Source organism: Megascapheus bottae, chromosome 24 (assembly GCF_031878675.1).
Source record: "Megascapheus bottae isolate mThoBot1 chromosome 24, mThoBot2.hap1, whole genome shotgun sequence".
Lineage (NCBI taxonomy): Eukaryota > Metazoa > Chordata > Mammalia > Rodentia > Geomyidae > Megascapheus > Megascapheus bottae.
Window position 1 is genome coordinate 18,066,590 of NC_143532.1, and position 22,307 is coordinate 18,088,896.

General features: G+C 37.3%; 1 long non-coding RNA gene across 1 annotated transcript in view; it reads right to left on the reverse strand.

Annotated features, from left to right (window-relative positions):
- Positions 1–22,307, reverse strand: part of LOC150047049 (uncharacterized) — a 158,790-nt gene that overhangs the window by 45,478 nt on the left and 91,005 nt on the right. The window contains exon 5 of the long non-coding RNA XR_016539495.1: positions 8,954–9,044. This is a non-coding gene — a long non-coding RNA (uncharacterized LOC150047049). The remainder of the gene's footprint in view (positions 1–8,953; positions 9,045–22,307) is intronic.

Genomic DNA, 22,307 nt, shown 5'->3' on the forward strand with positions numbered 1-22,307 from the left:
ATATACCTCTCTGCAGCTCTTGAATGGTGATATGCACAATGATGACAGAAGATGCCAGCAGCCAGTCATCCCAACAGGCATTGCACAGACAATCGTGGATACACTAGCCTATTCACTGAACCCTTTAAAAATTCATAGAGTTGTTAAGTATATGCTAAGGCATACAAGAAAGAAGAGGAATGATGACCATTGCCCAGGCCCTAGGGGCTTCCTGCTGGAGCCAGGAACTAAGCAAAGCATTGCATTGGTGCAGGCAGAGGCACTGTGTTTGATTTGAGATGGTCACAGTGAGTTACCAGGAAGCCTTAGTGCTCATAGCTGAGTGCTTCTCTCCCAATTATGTATTCCAGAGCTCAGGAAAGAGATATGGGTGGTGTTTAGATAATGACGAGCCCTCTGTGAGATAAGTCTGAGCTAAACAGCCATTGATAAGCTGACCTCCTCAAGAGCCAACTCTGACTGGTGGATGGTAGCCATGTTTTGGGCCTCCTAGAAACCATGTCAGTTTAGAGTCAATATTTGGTAGTCCCTGAGGAATTTGATGATTCTTCTTCATCCCTCGATGCCTAGTAAATGTTGTAGATGCTTTTGAGAAAGAATGGTGACAATCTTAGTAGTTTTTTGTGTTTGTTTTGTTTTGTTCATGTAGAAGTTCCTTCTGGAAAGAGGAACAGCCTCTCATTCTTCCAAGGGATTCTGGCTCTGAAAACTGGCTCAAATCTGGGGATTGATTGAGGGGCCATGACCCTGTCTTAGTGATTCAAGTTCAAGAGACCTAACATTCTTCTGCTTATACAGATCAAGGGAGAATTTAGTGGAGTACCCATTCATTTCTCTTCTAAGGACACAGTGACAAAGTAGCCAGTGCTATACGTCTCAACAAGTCAGACTGTTCTGATCACTGCTTTGACTCTATTGTTTATTGTGGCAACAATACTTGTATAGTCTCTGGTGATTAAAGAGGCCCACCCAGTCCTTGTTACCCTGGAATCCAATTATCCTCATTGCATGTAGGGCTCATAGTTCAATGACAGCAGTTTTTATCACAATTTCTGACCTACAGAGCTCAAGCTGGTCTCAGACTCTCTATGCTCCTGCTTCCTCCTTCCAATGTCTGGGAGTAGGCCCAGCCTAAAAGCTTCTGACAATTTCTGTCTATTTGAACTAAAAATGCAAATTTTCCATTTCCTAGGCAGGGCATTTCCAAAAAGCAAGCAAGAACAAGAGTGCTCCTACAGCTATTTTAATTTTAAAGTTATCCCAAGGAACAGAATGTACAGGATTTTTGGAAGAGGCAGACAGGAAGGAGAGGAAATAAATTCACAAGCAGATCTGGTTACTAATGTGAGCAACTGGGACTCAGTGCCTTATAGAATTCTTGCAGAGACTACACAGCCTCTTCTGAAGATGATCTCCATGGGAAAGAATAGAAAGGTATCTGTATTCCAGCACCTAGACAGGAGTTGCCTCAGGAAACATTACTTCTCACATTTCCAGATTTGCATACACACTGCATTACTGTAACCAAATTTTCCTATGGTGGCAAGTAGAATTAAAAAAAGTAAACAGGTGTACCAATATGAGTTGATGTAAATCAACAGCTCAAAAAATTGAATCACTCCAAAACTAATCTCCAAAGTAACAACCATCCCATTAAAAAATGGGCCAAAGACTTAAAGAGAGTCTTCTCTGAAGAAGAAACAAAAATGGCCTATAGACACATGAAGAAATGCTCAACATCTCTGGTCATAAAAGAAATGCAAATCAAAACAACTCTAAGATTCCACCTCACTGCAGTTAGAATGGCCAGGATCAGGAAAACGAATGACAACAGATGCTGGAGGGGATGTGGCCAGGAGGGATCACTACTACACTGTTGGTGGGAGTGCAAACTCATTCAACCACTATGGAAAGCAGTGTGGCAGTTCCTCAAAAGGCTAAACATAGAGCTCCCCTATGACCCAATAATTCCACTACTTGGCATTTACCCAACCATCCAGAAACAAGGACATACTAAATCCACTAGCACAACAATGTTCATTGCAGCATTATTCACCATAGCAAAGATATGGAACCAACCTAGATGTTCCTCAGTTGATGAATGGATCAACAAGATGTGGTATTTGTACACAATGGAATTCTATGCTGCTGTCAGAAAAAATGACATCTCCCCATTTGTTAGGAAATGGAAAGACTTAGAAAAAATCATATTAAGTGAAGTAAGGGTATCAATGTATGTGAATTAATGCACCTTCTATCTGGCAAATATCAAGTAACCCTTTTATTAATTACAATAAAAATATTTAAAATAAAATAAAATCCTATCTAAGAATCCTCCTAGTTGTTATTGCTAGCTATGAAAATTCAGGGCTACTTAATTATTACTAAAGTTTAGATTTTTTAAAAAAAACAAGTATCAGGGGATTATTTTCCTCGTCTTGAACCTGTCAGTTGTTATAAAGATTCATTTTTATTAATTTTTATTAAAGAATGGCAACATATTGTCAACTCCCCTATGTTGTTAACTAGCATATTCTTATATTGTTAATTTGCATATTCTTGATGACAGATGATAATTATTAAAGATGTTCTTGTAGTTATACATACTTTCTGCTATGTCTTAGCAAAGAAAAAGTTAGATTTTATTAGACAAATTCAGTTGAAGACTATTACCAAGGACAATTTAAATATAGTAGTAAAAAAGGCAACAGAACCTTGACATCGACCAGATAAACCCTTCAGTCCATGTCAGGTAGATGTCACAAGCAAATGTTCTTAAAGGAAATCATCAATGATTCTCAGAAATACAAAATAATCTGAAGTTGTATGCATATAATTCATATATAAATGCACAGCTTTACACCTACAGAAGAAATAGAACGTGACTCAAGAATCATTTTTCTGGCAGATTGTTCCAAAAAAAGAATACAAAAAAAGCCTTGCATATAACAATGTCAAGTTGGGAATGCCTGGTGAATTCCAAGATGGAAAATACTTCATTAAATTACTCTTCCATATAATAAAATTTTAAGCAATCACGACCTTATGGCTTCTAAAATAGAATTATATCATAAATATTGCTATTTGCTTAAGTGAAAGAACCTACAAAAAGATATATATCGTATTAATTCAACCATGGACACATTTTTAGTATACAAGGGAAAATGACAAGAAAAGAATATGAGAAATGGAACCAATAGACATAGTGATGGAGAATGAATTCAAATAATTTTTGTTATAATTCTTATTCATGCACATTATAGAACTGTTAAAAACAATTCAAAGAGCTGGGTGATATCTGCAATCCTAGCTACTCCTACATACATACATATATAACATGTATGTAAGTATAGAATTTTGAGGGGAAAGAAGAAAAGCGAATGCTAAAGAGTAAACAATATCCAAATAGATTGTATCTATGAATCAAGAAGGTAAAACCTAAGTGAAAGCTATTTAAAAATAGAGGATGGGCTGGGAGTGTGGCCTAGTGGTAGAGTACTTGCCTAGCATACACAAAGCCCTGTGTTTGATTCCTCAGTACCACATACACAGAAAATCCCAGAAGTGGTGCTGTGGCTCAAGTAGCCTTGAGAAAGTTCAAGGAGAGTGCCCAGGTTCTTAGTTCAAGCCCCAGGACTGGAAAAAAATTTAAATAAATAAGTAAAAATAGAGGATAGAGAATCAATCTGATTGAGGAATTACATGTGCATATGTAAAATAGCATGGTGAAAACCCCCTTTGAAGAACTAGCATACAGTGAAGATTAAGTGAAAGACAAGAGGTAGAACAGGTTCTCTTGTGGTGGGGTAGTAATAGAAGGGGAAGAAGGAGAATGAAAAAGATGAGGGAAGATGAATACAGTCAAGATGCTTTGTGAAAATGTGACCAATGAATCCTGTTAAAATTGATTGGGAAATAAAGAAAAGATAAAAGGATGGTACATCTGATCAAGGTACACACATATGGACATATCAAAATGACGCTAATAAAATGTGAGTAGAACACACACACACACACACACACACATACACAAAGGGCACAAACTTGCATTGAGTAGTAAACTTTTTTCATAATAAAGGTCCTTAAGCATTTTTCCTCTATAATCACCATATGAGTTTGATCTGCTGATTTTTAAGTTGTCATTCAAATCCTATTTTATTAGCTCTGAAATCAATGTATTTAATCTGCACTTTACGAATCTAATGACAGATTATAAATATATAGACTTCAAATCCATTTATGGACTGCTGTTATCAGTTCTTGCCAGTCCTGTTTACCTCAACACAGTTCCTGGCACAAACATCTGATTGAGTGCTATTTATAATGATTATTTCCACTATAGAACTCATTTCATTATAAGTGCATGATAACTATGTAAACTAGGTCTCTATAATAATCTGGACATTTAACAGCATCATCTGAAATAAGCACTATGCCATCTACCAAGCAAAGTGACTAAAACAGATACTATCATAACTGGCATTCTGAAACTTCATTGGCAGCTAGCTGATTAAAATAAGTATAAAGATGGATTCAGACAAAATATACAAAGTACTGATAAATGCGTTGGAACAGATTTATACAATTTCTAGCCATTGAATTGGATACGCCTCTCCTAGCTTTGTCTAATTTACATATTTGTTAATGAGGCTTCTTAAATCGTCCTCCACCTGATTGATTATATTATAATGAAGACAAAGTGTCTGTTACCCACTTGATATGTCATTTAGGAAGTTCTTTAGTATTCATTCATTTTCAGAATTCATCACATATTTTGAGTGATTGCAATTATTGATCCAGAGAACACAATACATCTCATTTTTTCTTTCACCTAATAAATCCATCTCCTGCAAATAGTCTTGTTTCCACACCAAATAAGTTTCTCTAATATTAATTTTTCTTCTTTGAATGAAATCAAACTCATTCATTATCCAGATGTGTGTTACCGAATGTTTCTTGTTTTATCCTGTGGTTCCTATGGTTTTTGGAGTACTGGCAAAAACCAAAAATGTACCAAATGCAGATTTCCAACGGATCACCACATCGTTAGTCTAGACTCTCTACCCTTCCGTGCTCACAATCAAGCATAGGCCCTGTGCATACCAGCCAGGTACTAAACCATTGCTGTACCTGATTCTCAGCTTCTAGATCTAATTTCAACCATATTACATACTTCTCATTGAATCATGACTAAAGTACATATACATTTCAGATTCTTTAAATGTTTTATCTATACTTTACTTACACAAACTTTAATGTATGGATGTAAAAGGAAGATTTATTTAGCTTGATTTCATGGAAGTAGAGACAATATGCTACCACATTTATCACTGATAATGCCCAGCTTAATTCTTTAAAATGGTAGATTTTATTTAGAATTCTCTGCTATCCATGGGTTTGAAAATTTAAGTAATCACAGACTTGTCAGTTTATGTCAGTTCTTCATCTGTAAAGTGAACTATTACTACTTTATCTACTAACCAGTGAGACAATCCATGGGTTAAAGATGTTAGGAAAAGAAGTAAGTTGTAAGTACTTTTAAAATGTTCTAAATCAGCAATAAAATTTTTTTTTTATATAAATGGCAGATAGTAAATATTTTGAGGTTTGGGGCAGATGAATATATATATATATATTCTTTATTCTTTTTTCTTTTTTCTTGTTAAAACCCTTTAAAAAGGTACAAAACTAATCTTGTCTCTCAGGCAATGAAATTTGGTCTAGAGGATATAGTTTGCTGACTTCTTGCTCTATATTTTATCTTTTCTACATTATTTATTTAATGATATTATTTGGGACGTCTATAATGTTAACTAAAACATAGTTATGTTGTATAAACTTTTATTTTATATGGCTTTAAATGATTGTTGTCCTTAATGTACTATATTATCTCTCATCTCTTTTGCTGTCCCTTGGTTATCTCATATTGTTACAGTATCTCACTTTGTTATCTGATATATTGGATATATTTGTATTTGGTTACTTGAAATTGGATAGGGAAGGGGGGAAAACAAGATGAGGGGTGAGGGTGGGGGGAGGGAAATGGAGACCAAGACATGTGAAAGGGTATCAATGTATGTGAATTAATGCACCTTCTATCTAGCAAATATCAACTAACCCTTTTATTAATTACAATAAAAAATATCCTGTAGCCAGAAGAGAAAGAGCAAATAAATTTAAAAAGTGCTTTTCTTAATCAAAAGTATCTGTTTTTCTGACAAAAAAGATGATGCAAATTCCTGTAGCTTACTCTAAAAAGAAAAAGAAGGAAGAGAAGGAGGAGGAGGAGGAGGAGGAGGAGGAGGAAGAGGAGGAGGAGGAGGAGGAGGTGGTGAAGGAGGAGGAGGTGGAGGGGGAGGAGGTGGAGGAGAAGGAGGATGAGGAGAAAAAGAGGAGGAGGAGGAGGAGGAGGAGGAGGAGGAGGAGGAGGAGGAGGAGGAGGAGGAGGAGGAGGAGGAGGAGGAATAATAATAAGAAAGCAAACCTTAGTCCTTGGGGAATGAAGCCACTGATTGAACTTATGTGGAAAACATACCTTGGGGCCACTCTTCCCAGGCATTTTCTGTTTGTATGTTTGTTTGCTTAAGATGATGAAGGCAATCATCCATGCTCTTCCTCACATTAGAGATGCATTGTCCCTCCCTTCCCCCCCTCACCTTGACTACAAAGTTTGACAACTTGGATCCTTTCTAAGATTAGGAAAATTCTTTCTAATCATCCACCTAGTTCATATAGTTCCATTTCTTCTTGTTTGTCTCTAGCCTGAATAATAAAATAACTTACAGTTCTGTGTTATAGATCCACAAAACTCATTTCCAAATAAGTATTGCCTTACAAGACAATGGGCATACTGAAAGTATAACTTTATGATGAGATCAAGCTCATTGCATTTCTGTTCCAAGAAGTAAATAATCAGTAGATTTTCACAGTTGCATCAACAATTGGCTTGTTTCTAGGAATCAGAGAAATTCAAAGGTATTGTGTATCCCGGGATTATTTCAGTGTTCTGTAGATTTTTTTTTACAGTTCTATCAATATAATTGGCCCCTCTATAGGTCTTAGAGCAATTCAAAGGATTTGGTGTTTTCTTTTGATGTGAGTCTTATCATACAGAATCACCCCAGATAGAGATTTCAGAAGCTTACAAACTATTCAGGCACCAGACATACCTAACCTGCATACTCCAAACCACAGTAATCAGAGTTTAAAGAAACCATTTTTGCCTCCTGGGAGAAAAATGAGACAGACTTGGTGAGTATCAGAAGATGTAATATGGAATAAAACTAACATACACACTCTCTTCCTTCCTTCAAACTACTTATTTAACATTAAATTTAAAATGTAAATTTTGCCTTTCTGACATGTTTTAGCTAAGGTACTCTGGTTCAAACCAGTAAGGCATTTGATTCTTGGTTCTGTTCTCATCTGTGTGCAGTCTCATCAGCTGTGGGATCACTGTCTCAGCTATGTCATGATTAAAGAACAAAACTGAGGCACCAAGACCCTCAAACAAAAATACATTTTCTGTCAACACCCTCTGCTTTCCCTCTAGATGTCGTTACCTGCAAACTCACCTCGAATAAGCACTTACCCATTAGAGGGGAGAAGGAAAAATCACCAGGTATTCCTGAGAAAAATAGCTCTAAGCTCTTACTGGGCTTGGGAAATGTACATGTAATGTCTTTGAATTCAGTGACTTTCTCCGTAAAATTAGGATGTGTGAGAAGATACTATCTGAAATAGAATTTCCTGATTTAAATATTAGTAAGGTATATTACCTTCTGTATATTCAAAGATAGGATTTAAATCAGTCAGGTGCATGAACATATTCTGGAATAGTTGATTAGTAATAAATTTTCTTATGCAAATTATCCCAACTCTTGTGAACTTCAGTTACTTCTCTTAACTTATCCTGCCTTCTTGACGGAGCTGAAATATCACACTACTGATTAGCAGGGGTATCATGCACCATCTTCACAAAACAGCCTAGGATAAAATGGGTATTTTGAAGAAGAATGGCTTAGAAGACTACCGATACTCAGTCTATGAATGATACATCACCAATCTATTCATGTCAACATCCTGGACACCCAGAAAAATTCTGAAGCTTGACATGATTTTCAGGAAACTTCTATATGGCACACAGCTTCAGTATTCATAATAGCTGTCACAAAGATTAGAAATCCTGAGCCCATACCAGACTGAGGTCTCAAACCTCAACACAGAATTCCAAAGGTTGCTACTGACCCAGTAGGTCTAGGGAGAAGAGGCCACTCCAGGGTAGACTCAGTTAAGGAACAGCCTAACAAAAGGAATGAACTGAAATCTTCTAGCTATTAAAAACTAAATAAGGGCCGGGAGTTTGGTCTAATAGTAGAGTGCTTGTCTAGCATGCATGAATACCTGGGTTCGATTCCTCGGTACCACATACCAAGAAAAAAAAAAGCCAGAAGTGGTGCTCAAGCTCAAGTGGTAGAGCTCTAGCCTTGAGAAAGTCCAAGGACAGTGCTCAGGCCCTGAGCTCAAGCCCAGGTCTGGCAATAAATAAATAAATAAGCAAATAAACAAATAAATAAAAACTAAATAAACTTACTAAAATAAACCTGCAGATCAGCTCATCTTATAATTGTAGAAGCTGAAGTCTAGCAATTAGAAGTGATTTGTCCCTGTGGTCATAAAGTAGCAGAGATAACACCCAAAACATACCGGTCTTTATTTTCAGTGTAACAATCTCTTTAGAGCTTAATAAATATGCCTCCTGGGGGATGTCCTTCAATGCAGCAATACAGAGGACTAATCAAAACATCACTGGTGTGGCCAATAAATGGAGAGTCTCTGGCCTTTGTGCCCTTTAATACCATGTTATAAGGAGTAATTACTCAGCAAAAAATAATCTTGTGTTTCAAGGACTTGCAACCATAATTGTACTTATAATGACAATAATTAAACTTACAAATGTCATCAGGTCCACATCTTTAGTTATAATTCTCTCCTTTCCATCTACTCTTTGTGAGAAATTTGTAGAATCACCAATTATTCTTTAGCTGTGAAAGAAACCAATAAAGCAAAAATTCAGAGAGAAAATGGCACTTGTTCAAGATCATATCATTTATTAGAGACAGGTAAGCATCAAACCCCATCCCTCCTTTTCTTTACATATCTGTCAGCGTTTTAGTATAAACATACATGATTCTTAATCTGGATATACACTGGCAATCCACAGAGGATTATGACAAGATTTTGCCCAGCTACAGGAATTGGGTAATCTCAAGGGAATCCCATTCTGCCCCTGTGAATCAATATGATGGTTAATGTGCTATTAGGAATTTTTTTAAAGCCATATATCATGGTCTTGGAATGAAGTCTATACCTTTGTTAATATCCTTGAAGAATTTATCTCTATACAACCAATGCCTAGAGCTAGCACATTTCCGATAGGGCATCTGTGAACAGTTGTCTAAGAAGGAACTGGGGAGTGTAATTATCCACACTAAAGAAAGATAGTGAACATAAGTGATCATATTCTGGGGGTATATCTAGGAATACTAGCATGCATACCAACTTCCCTCTAGGGAAGTATGGAGAGTAAAGCTAACAAATAACCTTGGATGAATATTCATGATTGTGATATGTGGACAGACACCTGGAACCTATTCCTGAGGCGTGATCACGCCAAATTTAAGCATCTGAGGCATTTATGTTCTCTGAACCTTAGTGTCCCCATCAGCAAAACAAAGATTTCCCCATTTTATTATTTTTTTGAAGAAATTTTATAAAGCCTGCTGGCCATTTCTTTCTAAATGTATAGAGTTGTGGAGCAAAGAAGACAAACTATAACTCATGTATGCTTAGAAATGCCTAGAGGATGAACATTCTTCATGCTGTCCTATGACCTTAGAAACAAATCAAAGTTCATCCTCCATTTCCAAACTGGCCACTCATAGATTAGGTATTGTGACCTACTATTTTAACTCCTACATTTGCTGAATATCAAAGATTTTTTGGTCTCAGAAGTCTTGCCAATCTTAAAAAATTTGAAAGAAGGAAGGCCATGGATATCTACCAGGTCATTTAATAAAAGCAAATAGAGTTCAAATAAACACACGGGCATGACATCAGCATCGTGCATCTTCAAATGTGAAAAGCATTTCAACTTGGGTTCTTCCTCTTCAGTGACAACCTCTCTAATCCTGTAAATGTCTGATAAACAATATTTTCCTGACATAATCACAGCAGTTTTAATGTCATTTCCTAACGTTTTTTTCCTCAGGATCAGATCCAGACTTTCCACTGGTTGTTCTTCTGACTTATGATCATTGGAGTTCAAAAAAGGTCAGTTCCCATAGCTCACTGAAATTGTCCTGCCCACTTTATGAGTACTGCCAAGCCTTCCTTTGTACAAAGTCCTAGAGAATTGAAAAATGGCTTGGACTTTTCCTGCAGAGTGCTTGGGTTTTATATTCCCATCTCTACCTTTACAGATTTTCCTCCTTTTACAAAAGAATGTGTCACTTTTCTCCTTGTAAGTCACTGCATTTATGGCACAACTCCCTCCAAGTTAATGTTCAGAGGCAAGAGAGAAGTAATGAGTGGATGGAACAAGCTTCAAATGAAGTTCGCATTCTCTTTCTGGAGCCTGACTCCCCCAAGAAACATCACTGAATCATGAAATGCTGTTCTCTCTCATGTTCTTTTAAAATTTTCATCTTCTATTAACTGCCTGGAGAATTTAGGTCATTGGAGACATTGAGGCTAGATAGTGGTCTTTTTTTTCTTCCTTTGGAAATGCCTAGAGGAGAAATAGTCTTTGTCTTGACCCCTTGTACATTGATTTCACATTTGACTGCAAACATACTATATCCCAAAATGTTATGATCTTAAGTATGACTTCCAGCTATTATAAATATTTCTCTTTTAAAATAAACTGCGTGACTGTATTCTAATTTTTTTGTCCAGCAAATTTGTATTTTGTCAAACACTTCTCCAAAGGCTGGGACTACTATGTATACAAAAAAATGAAAATGTCATCCAGATATATCTCGCATGTTGCTGAGCTACAAATTTATTATTTAGAGAAAAGTTTATACTAGCAATGTTGTCCAGAGAATTTAACAATTCTTGGAGAATTTGACAAGTTCCAAATGAATACTCCAGGGAATTCATTTGCCACTAAGGGCAGAGATACTGAAAGGGTCCAAGAGGTTAATGCTGTAACGGGTGATTTCCTCAACTCAATTCCAATTAATGGCATGGCTATAAAAACCTTTGGATAACTATTAACATCTAATGACTAAAGAAGAATAGCAACTCATGGAAAATGTTTAGTTTATGACACTTTTCCCCACTGAAGGATAGAAGTCTTCAATGAAGTAAAATTCATTGATATAAAAGAGCAAGAATGCTTAACAGTGTTATGGCTATTTTAATTCATACAGACAGATCATATTCAAAATACACTGTATATTTTCTTCCAATCATACTTCACTGTCTAAGTAAGTGGTAGCCACTTTCAGTGATAATCATTTCTTTACTATTTTTCAAATTGAGTTGCATTTTTGATTATATACTTATTGAGTGCCTATCATGTGAAAGATTCTTTGGGAGAAAAAAAGATTCCAATATGCAAATAATAGGGTTTCAATCTTCTAGTAACTTAAAGTCCAGTGACCCAAACAGATAGTTTTGTAAGAAAAAATCATTTCAATAATCATTCAAGTAGCCCCATTCTCCTGTGTGCCAGGGGTTGCTCTGGACTCGCCTCTGCCTTGAGGAGTCCTCCTATTGAATGTACCTGTCTTTAAACTGCAGAGTTGATATAGAAACATCAAACCAATTTTAGTGAGGCAGTAAAAGTATGAAAGGAGTTATATCTAGCAGAGACTGAAAACACATCTGGGAATTTCTTCCTCCATTCACCTAGCTTAAGATGAGTAGAAAGAAAAGGCTGTTGATGAAAAGCTCTTGACTTGTAATAGAAGAAAAAATACATTGAGGTCAAAAGTCTACCAAAAGTGCTGAGGGGAAGAAGGGTTTTTGAGAATAACCAATGTCTGTCGTTGGAACCACACAGGCTAACAAGTGGAGCTGGGAATAGTGAAGAAGATGCCAGGCTACAGAGTCAGGGCATCAGCCTGATTGAAGGGCCTCTGAAAGCAAAGCAGTCACTGCATCTGAGGAACAGAAGTGACTGTAGCAAGGGCACCTACTCTCTGTCTTGACCTCATGCATTTCTTGTAGCCCAGGGCTACAATGCTTGTGAAATGAGCGCTTGGAGTGAAGCTAGCTGTCCTTCTGGGAGGACACACCCGGAGGCTTTAATGGAAAACAAAAGTGTCCATGGATAGATATGGTGGCTCATGCCTGCCATCCCAGCTGCTTGGAAAGGAAAGAATGGGAGAATAAGGGCTTGCAGTTATCACGGGCAAAAATTAGGCAAGATTCCCATCTCAACCAACATGCCAGGAACGGTTGGACATGTCTGCCTTGATGGCTATGAACTAAGTGGAAATAGGCAGATCAGAGTCCAGACTGATCTGAGCAGAAACACAAGACCCTATCCAAAAAACAAATAAAAAATGATAGAGAATACTGCTCAAGTTGTGTAGCATTTGCCTAGCAAGGACAAGGCCCTGTGGTCAACCCCCCCCCACACACACACATAAGAATATTCATCCAAATTAAACACACAAGGAAATGAAGAGGAAAGGGAGGCAAGAGAAAGGGAGGAAAGCGGGAAGGAAAGAGTAAGAAGGGAGGGAGGGAGGGAGGGAAAGGGACAGAGAGAGAGAGAGAGAGAGAGAGAGAGAGAGAGAGAGAGAGAGAGAGAGAGAGAGAGAGAGAGAGAGAGAGAGAGGGAGGGAGGGAGGGAGAGAGAGAGAGAGAGGGAGAGAGGGAGGGCACAGACAGATTGGTAGGCTACTTTTAAATATCAAGTATATTTAAGGACCTACATACTCTACTCAAAAAGAAAATCAATCCCTCTTTCATCAGACTTAGGAGGAAGGCCAAACCATTTAACAACCTAGTCTGCTCCTGTGTCAATAAAAGGTGATCATGTCCATTTTCCTCTACTTAATCAATATTTTGATGACTAAATAGATGACAGCTAGAGTGTCCATATGGGTCTTCCAAAAAGTAGGTGCCAAAAAATTAATTGAGGTCATGTTTCTTAAAGATAAAAGAAGAGGGATCTGGCACTAGGTAGATGTCTCCAGACTGCAGACTGAGAAACTAAGAGGAACAGTAGAGCATAGTAAGGAAATGCCTCAGAGCGTGGAACCGCCCTGTCTTGGTTTGAAAGTGATTTCTCCCCCACCCCTACCTCCCTCACTTTCTGCAGCTTACTCAGCAGGATTGTCAAGATACTACCTGGATGGATAGCTCCATCACTGAGTTCATACTGAATGCGCCTCACTGGAGAAATGAAGTCATTAAGGCCAGGCCTCTGAAGGGCATGAATTGTCCCTACTTCCTTCCTGCCGCTGTTTCCTGGGGGCTGACTTGAGCAGCTCTGCTCTGCCATGTCCTTTCACTGTGAAGTTACAGCCTCACTACAGACCTACAACCATGGGCTGAGACTTCTGAGACCAAGAACGGATACAAATGCTTCCTCTGTGTTGATTTGCTCAAGTACTTTGTCACAGTGATGAAAAGCCAACTAAACAAGCTCTGAGAATGTCTTGTGTCCTCCATGGGGAGCTCTGGTAATGGCCTCAAGGGAGCCCAGAACTGGGACAAAAATATGGAGCTGGAATCAGTCCTGGTTTAGTTCCTGGCCCCAATTGTTGAGGAAGGACACAGCCTGAGCTGGAGAAATTTGTGAATCCTGAAGACACTGCAGCTGGCTGCTCAAACCAACTGCTTCCTCGGGATAGATCATGTTTATTACCACAATAACAAAATTAGGATGGGAATCTCTAAACGAAATTACACATCAAGATTCAGACTCATGCTCAAAGAGTGACCTAAAAATCCAGGGCAAATGCTGCTTTAAATGTACATCTGTCTTCATGACAACCCATTTCTAAACTATATTACTTGATAAATTCATTATGTGACTTTCCAATTCTGAGACATTAACATTTTTGACTTGTAGTATCTTCTCGCTGAACTTCTTCCCACCCCCTCCCCTAAATTTCCATTATGCGTTTTCTCCTTTACTTTGGGTCATGTATCATTTTCTTCCTTACAACGTTATGACTTGTATATATGATATACTTGTCCTTCTCAGCTCGAAGTTATATTAAAAAGCAGAATCCAGTTCAAAAATATAGCTGCAATCCTCAACAACTTTTACTGTGTTCCTGGCCCACAGTAGAAGCTCAATAAACATCTTTTGGGGAAAATGATGGTTGTTATTTTTCCAAAGATAAGCTCTTACTCTGGTCTCTCTGATTCTCTGAAGCATTATGTCAAACAGATGAGGCAGAAAGAGACAGAGACAGAGACACAGAGAGAGACAGACAGACACACACACACACAAAGAGAGAGAGAGAGAGAGAGAGAGAGAGAGAGAGAGAGAGAGAGAGAGAGAGAGAGAGTCTATAGTGAATTCATAAGCCTATTCCTGAATAGAATATTTAAATTACTGTGTGTCCTTTAGATGATGGACAGGAAAGATAGATAGATAGATAGATAGATAGATAGATAGATAGATAGAGGATGTTTTACACAGTATCCTGGACTACATTTATTTTCTTTTTCTTTATTTAGGACTTATAAAACTTTATAAAAATGAATTATGAGTTGTTATCAGCCATAGAAGATAATAAAGATTTCCCTTAGGGATTTCTTATTACAGAGAGTGAAATGTAGGCCCTTCATATTGCTCACATGTCATAAATACTTGACAAGATCAAAAGTGAAGTGAAATATGATAAAGAAACTTTGGTGCAAACTACATTCTTAGAAGTGAATGGTGTCACATCTGTATGCAGTTTCACAAATGTTTCTGCACATGAGCACCTGTGTACAGATTGCTGGTGATTACCAAGACTCTGAATTTGTAGTATAATCTTCTCCTTCTGTCCCCAAGTAAATAGATCCTTCTTCAAAGCTACAGAAATCTAATAAAACTTATTACCTTCACAAAAGTTCTCCCACGGTTACATTTCTGTTCATGAAAGAAACTACACAAGTATTAAATATTTCCTTCTCAAGGTTTTTATTTTTGCTAGTCTTGGGCCTGAGTTCAAGGCCTGAATCTTGTCCTTGGACTTTCTCAAGCTAGAACTCTACCACTTGTGCCTTAGAATCACTTCTGGCTTTTTTCTATGCATGTGTTACCAAGGAATGAAACTCAGGTCTTCATGCATGCTAGGCAAGCACTCTACCACTAGGCCAAACTCCTCGCCCTCCTCCTTAGGCTTTACGTCTTATATTCCTTTAATTAATGGCATATGACTAGACCCATCTCCTGTTTCAAATGGACATACAGAGATTTCAATGTACACATCTTATACGTCTAGTATCCTCTGCACACTATTGGAAAGCAATAGGCATGGCTAGCATAACGAGCATAAACTTTAGCATAAAGCTAAAGTTTTAGTTTTGGAATTTTGAGTGCTCATCAGAAAAGAAACGAGCAATGAGAAATTGTAAAGCAGCAAAAGCTTTTACTGCCACCTTAAAGATCATTTAGTTATGCTTTCTGTTATTATTTGAAGGGAAGAGAAAGGGTTGAGCTGACACAGATTCTTTAATGCAGACATTATCCCAGAGATTAGATCGTGTAACACCCAGGAGTTTAAGTACATCCTAATGACAATGAAACTGCATTTTGCAATATTTCTTGAATAATAGGAGAAAAAATTCTGAAGTCCTTGATTCTGGTGTTGTAATGAAATGTCACATAGAGAAATAGCCATTTCATTAAATGAGGAGTTACACTGAATTCTTTTCCAGCAAGATTATAATTCATTATCTATTATCAGGATGTACCAAACACAATTTAAAGTGACATTATAATGTATCCCAATCTAATAACTATCATTTCTTTATCACTAAAATCTTAGTAGTCAACTTTCTTTTTTTAAGCAGACAAATATCTCCAACTAGAAATGAGATGAAATTAAAAGCTGTTTGGGTGCCTGCCAAGTCTTAGAGCTTTTGATTGTGATAGAAAGGAGGTAAATAGTTGCTCAGGCTAGGGGTTGGAGACCATGATTTCAGGACAGGACACCTGGGTTGCAATCCTGGATCTACTTTTCTCCAGCTACAAAACTTTGGTGCTCAGCAATACTAAACAGGTTTCTCATTCTCTCCATTAAATAATGATTATGAAATGTAGGTCATTATTGACATACTAGTCTAAAACGAATATTTCACTAAGAGTTTTCTCTATCACCTTTTCTTATAATGACCTATAGAAAGAATATCAAACAATGTATCACACCAAAACAGAATCATTTCCAACTATGGATTCACATGGAGGATTCTAATTTTTTTTAATCACAAAGGGTAGAGGAAATTGTTAACAATGTGATATACCTGAGTGGTAGAATAAGCACTGGGAAACAGACATTTCTGTGGTAAGGATCCTAGTGAGCTAATGTTTTTTTTTCATTTATTTTTATTGTAATTAATAGAAGGGTTACATTATATTCACCAGATAGAAGGTACATTCTTTCACATACATTGATACCCTTCTCATGTCTTGGTCGCCATTTCCCTCCCCCCACCTACACCCCTTATATTGTTTTCCCCTTTCCCTACCCGATTTCAAATAACCAAATACACATATATACAATATATCAGATAACCAGGTGAAATACTGTAACAATATGAGATAACCAAGGGATATCAAAAGAGATGAGAGATAACAGTACATTAAGAACAACAATCACTCATTATATGGCTTTTGTTTCTATAACCTGGAGGCCCTTACATTTAGCATCATACTATATGGCCTTACGTATCTAGATTTTATTCTATTATAAATCTCTGCTAGGAGAGCCCAAGCTTCCTACTGATTATGACAAATGAGGGAAAGCATTGAGCCTATGTTCCTTTGAGTCTGCCTTACTTAATATGATTTTTTCTAAGTCTTTCCATTTCCTTACAAATGGGGTGATGTCATTCTTTCTGACAGCAGCACAGAATTCCATTGTGTATAAACACCACATCTTGTTGTTCCACTCATCAACTGAGGGGCATCTGGGTTTGTTCCGTATCTTTGCTATTGTAAACAGTGCTGCAATGAACATTGTTGTGCTAGTGGATTTAGTATGTCCTTGTTTCTGGACGATTGGGTAAATGCCAAGTAGTGGAATTGCTGGGTCATAGGGGAGCGCTATGTTTAGTCTTTTGAGGAACTGTCATACTGCTTTCCATAGTGGTTGAATGAGTTTGCACTCCCACCAACAGTGTAGTACTGATCCCTCCTGGCCACATCCGCTCCAGCACTTGTTGTTATTAAATTTGTTGATCCTGGCCTTTCTAACTGGAGTGAGGTGGAATCTTAGAGTTGTTTTGATTTACACTTCTTTTATGACCAGAGATGTTGAACATTTCTTCATGTGTCTATAGGCCACTTTTGTTTCTTCTTCAGAGAAGACTCTCTTTAAGTTATTGGCCCATCTTTTAATGGGATGGTTGTTTCCTTGGAGATTAGTTTTGGAGTGATTCAATTTTTTGAGGTGTTGATATATTTTAGATAAGAGGCCTTTGTCCATTGCATGGTTAGGGAAGTTCCTCTCCCACTCTGTAGGCTTTCTAGTTAATTTGCTAGATATGTCCTTTGCCATATAGAAGCTCTACAGTTTAATGCAATCCCACTTATACAGACTTTCTCTGATTTGTTTTGCTTCTTGGTCCTTATTAAGAAAGTGTCGACCTATGCCAAAGAGACCTAGTGTATCTCCTATTCCTTCTTGTAAAGTTTTCAGTGTATCTGCTTTTACCTCGAGGTCTTTATCCATTTGGAGTTAATTCTAGTGCAGAATGACAAAGAAGGATCCAACTTTAGTTTTTCTGCAGGTGCTTAACCAGTTCTGCCAGCACCACTTGTTGAGGAGGCTGTCTTTCTTCCATTCTATTTTTTTTTTGCTTCCTTATCAAAGGTTAGGTGTTCATTGGTCTGTGGGTTAATATCTGGGTCCTCAGTTTTATTCTAAATGGTTTCTTAATTGCCGAAAATTTGGCCTACTTTATATCTGTGCTCATGAGCACCAAAATACTTTTTATTGCTTCATTAGAATTTACTCTATAATGTTTCTATTTTTGTAGGTTACTAATAATCATCATGAAGTGTGTAAAAGTTTCCATCTATTTTTCTGGGTCTAAGTAAATCTCCTTTTCGAACTTCTGAGTTGGAATTTTGGTATGAAAGGTAGAACTTGATTCCTTTGGCAAAGAAACTATAAGATTTTGCACAGTTAATATTTACTGAGAAGCCAGTGAAGAACATGCTAAGAATATATTATGCTCAATAGTTTATGTTGACAATCACAATTAATTCAGCCAAAACAATATAAATCCATATGTTAGACTATATCTAATTACTCTTCCAGTCCTAATCCTAAAATGTAGCATAATTGTGCTCATCCTATCTTAATATGATGTTATTAGGGTGAATAGGGAACCTCTGTGTCTTACTCATCATAGTTACTATAGCAATGTTGAGGATATTGCTGAAAGTGTTGTTCATTATATTGTACAGTCTTTCCTGACACCTAACAAGAGAATACACCTTCCCGGTTCTGCATCCCTTCCTCAACATTCCATTGCTGTAAAATCCTGAATAGCATGAATGTCCTGACAGATTAAATTTATTCAGCATGGGTTGCTGAAGATCTTAAAACAGCAGCAATATATAAAACTTCTATGCAAACATGTTTAGATTTTGCCCCATTTCTGGTGCTCTGTCTTGTTCTACGTTTGCACCTATTTCTAATTATATTGTTTGGATGTTTTCTAGATATCCTCATATTGTTTGGATGTTTTCTAGATATCCTCAATCTTAAATCCATTTTTAGAATCCAATGAAATAAAAACAGCTATGAGAAATTGTATACACGTAGGATAAGACAGGAGGAAAAATATTCAAATTGTAAAAATAGGCTATTTTAAACAAGTCCCTCTTGATAAATAAAATGGTCTTCTTACTTTGCTATTGGCTTAAATGACACCTGCTTTTTTCTTTAGTAGGTCAGTAAAGCCTCTATTTCATCATTTTCTCTCCCTAACGATTGCAATGCTGATTCAATACAAGGTATTTAAAAAATCTCTGTCTGCTTAGAATCAAAATCTCAAGGATCTTCCTAAAGTACCACAAATTTGTCTTCTGAGAGATTCAGCAAAATCTTGTAAATAAAATACTAAAATGTCATTATTTTTTATCTTCATAAATTTCCAACTGGGCAAAGATAATAAAAGGTTTCAAAAGATTTCAAGGCAGAACAAATGGTTTCACTAATGGGATTTTGCATGCGCACATGTGCCTGTGTTTCAGATGTGCTCTACACCGTACATGTGTTCCGCACCAAAAATATCTCCAAAGTACAGTTTGTTGGCTAGGAATGGTCTATGTATTAAGACATTCTGGATATGCTTATTCTTTGGGAGTTTAACTTTACTTGATTAGAATTAACAGCAGTGGAGGTAATTATGTTTCCTAGGATTCCATGTTACTTGGAGGAAGGTTGTTTATGTTCATTTGTTTGCCTACACTAGGGTTTCAAGTCAGGGCCTTACACTTGTTCAGCTGACACTCATAACTTGAGCCGTTCTGGCAGCCTGCCTTTTAGTTATTTATTTTGGACACAGGATTTTGCAGACTCTTTCCAGGCTGGCTTCAAACTGTGATCCTCTGAATCCCAGCCTCCTGAAAGCTAGGATTACAGGTAGGAGCCAACAATATCCAACTGGAAAGATATTTTCTGTGCTTTGTTTTATTATAAAACCCCTTTAAAATTACATTCTCTTATGATAAATCTGTTACAAAAGTAAACTTTGAGGATTTGTTTTTGGCGGGTTAAATTTTTGAGCTCTAAGTATATTTTAGATATGAGGCCCTTATCTGATATATAGCTGGTAAAGATCTCCCATTCTGTGAGCCTTTTATTTGTCTTGCTAGCTATGTCCTTTGTCATGCAGAAATTCTTCCAGCCTTTCTTTGATTTGCTGTGTTTCTGGATCTTTACTTAGAAAGTTTTGACCTATGCCAAGGAGCCCAGTGTTTCCCTTATCCTTTCCTATAATATTTTCAGGATGTCTGGTCTTACATTGAGGTCTTTGATCCATTTAGAATTAATTTGGAAACAAGAGGATTTTTTCATTGTACTGTTTTAAGTTATTTCTTTTTCCTTTATTTTTGATATTCTTCATCCTATTAAAATATATACTCAAAATACTCAAAATTACATACCTGATAATCACAATAGTGAATCACTGTATATTTTGTATGTTAACTTACAAAAAGACAAGATATAACATAGATTCAGAGCCAAATTCATTAAGGTACATTTGCATGCATTAAAATGTATCATCTGAAATTCAGTGTCAGTGGCTCACACCTGTAATCCCAGCTGCTGAGAACCTCAGTTCAAAGTCAGCCCAGGTAGAAAAGTCCCCATAAGTCTCTTATGTCCAATTAACTACTCAAAAACTAGAAGTATTTTTGTGGCTCAAAGTGGTAGAGCACTAGCCTCGAGCAAAAGTACTCAGGAACAGTACTCAAGCCCCATGAGTGTATGTGTGTGTGTGTGTGTGTGTGTGTGTGTGTGTGTGTGTGTGTATATATATATGATGTATATATATATATATGATGTATATATATGATATGTTGTCACTGTTTTTGATTATTGTAGCTTTGTTTTCTATATTAGTTTATCTGATTTTGGAAAGGGAAAGGGAATTACAGAAATTGTGGGACAAAGTATGAACCAATTCAACAGTGATACTCAGTACAGTATGCTAGATGTACATTTTACAAGTGTAAGGAGAATTCAGGGGGAGGAAAAGAGAGAAAATGAGGGAGGGGGTAACACTGTTCAAAATGAAATGCACTCTACATTATGTAACTGTAACCCCTCTATACCTCACCTTCACAATAAAATTTAAATGAAAAAATAAACGATTGCCATCTGTGTATTTATTTCCTGTCATTTTATGTATTAATTTCTGGGCATCCTGAATGAGGATCTTTTCTTTATTGAAGTTCTATCCCAACATAATGCTTGCCTCATGAGAAGCCTTGGTGGAATATCACCCGCTATTTACTCATAATTAGACCCTGTTTTCCAAGATCACTCTTGGATAGGGGAAGAACTCCATTCAAGCAGTGGTGCCGTGCTGGGCATGAAGGAGGTGGCTCCAGCTGGAAGGCAAGTGGGAAAGTTGCATGGGATGGAATCCCACAGAAGTCTTCGTGGCCCAGATGGGCTGTGTGCCAAGAGAAAACTAGGAAGGGACCCTGTCACCTACCAGGCTGGGAACTATGTTATCCTTTGGTGTTCTACGGGGAGTCCTTTCACATGCCACCAATGTGCCAGCTATGAAGAGCACATGGGAAGGAGAGACATACACAGGGCGAGGCCTCACAGTTTCCTGAGACACTTAATACACACAGGCAATGAGAAGGCAGGAGGCAGTGCGAGCTACTTTGGCAGTACTGACCTCTTGACCAAATTAGAGACCGACACAAGCTTCTTTAAGGAACTAACCCTTTAGTAGATACCAGTTGAGAAAATGAAAGTGATTTTTTAAAAAATAGGCAGGGAGAGTAGGTCTAGTCAAGAAAAAGGGAATGCAAAAAAGGACTCTAGAAAAGATGGAGCTGAAAATGTAGGAAAAGATCAGCACAAAAAGCAGTTTCTAAGGAAGAGCAAATAACAAAAGTTTATGAGCAAGCAGATATCTCCCTACAAGTAAAAATAAAATTAAGTAATATGCAACAATACTAAAAGTCAAGTATAGATGAGTGGATAACTAAAATATCCCGAATACAGGTTTATGAAATTGATCAAAAGAAAGGCAATTTCCAGACTTTGAGAAACAGGTTTTAGGGCCTTGTAGTGTGGCCTATCAGTAGAGGGCTTGCCTAGCATGCATGAAGACCTGAGTTTAATTCCTTGGTACTATATACACAGAAAGAGACACAAGTGGTGCTGTGGCTCAAGTGACAGAGCGCTAGCCTTGAGAAACCTCAAGGACAGCACCCAGGCCCTGAGTTCAAACCCCAGGACTGGCAAAAGAAAGAAAGACGTTTTAAAATACTCTTTTTTTTTTGCCACTCCTGAGCACTGTCCTTGAGCTTTCTCAAGGCCAGAGCTCTACCACTTGAGCCTCAGCACCACTTGAAGCTTTTT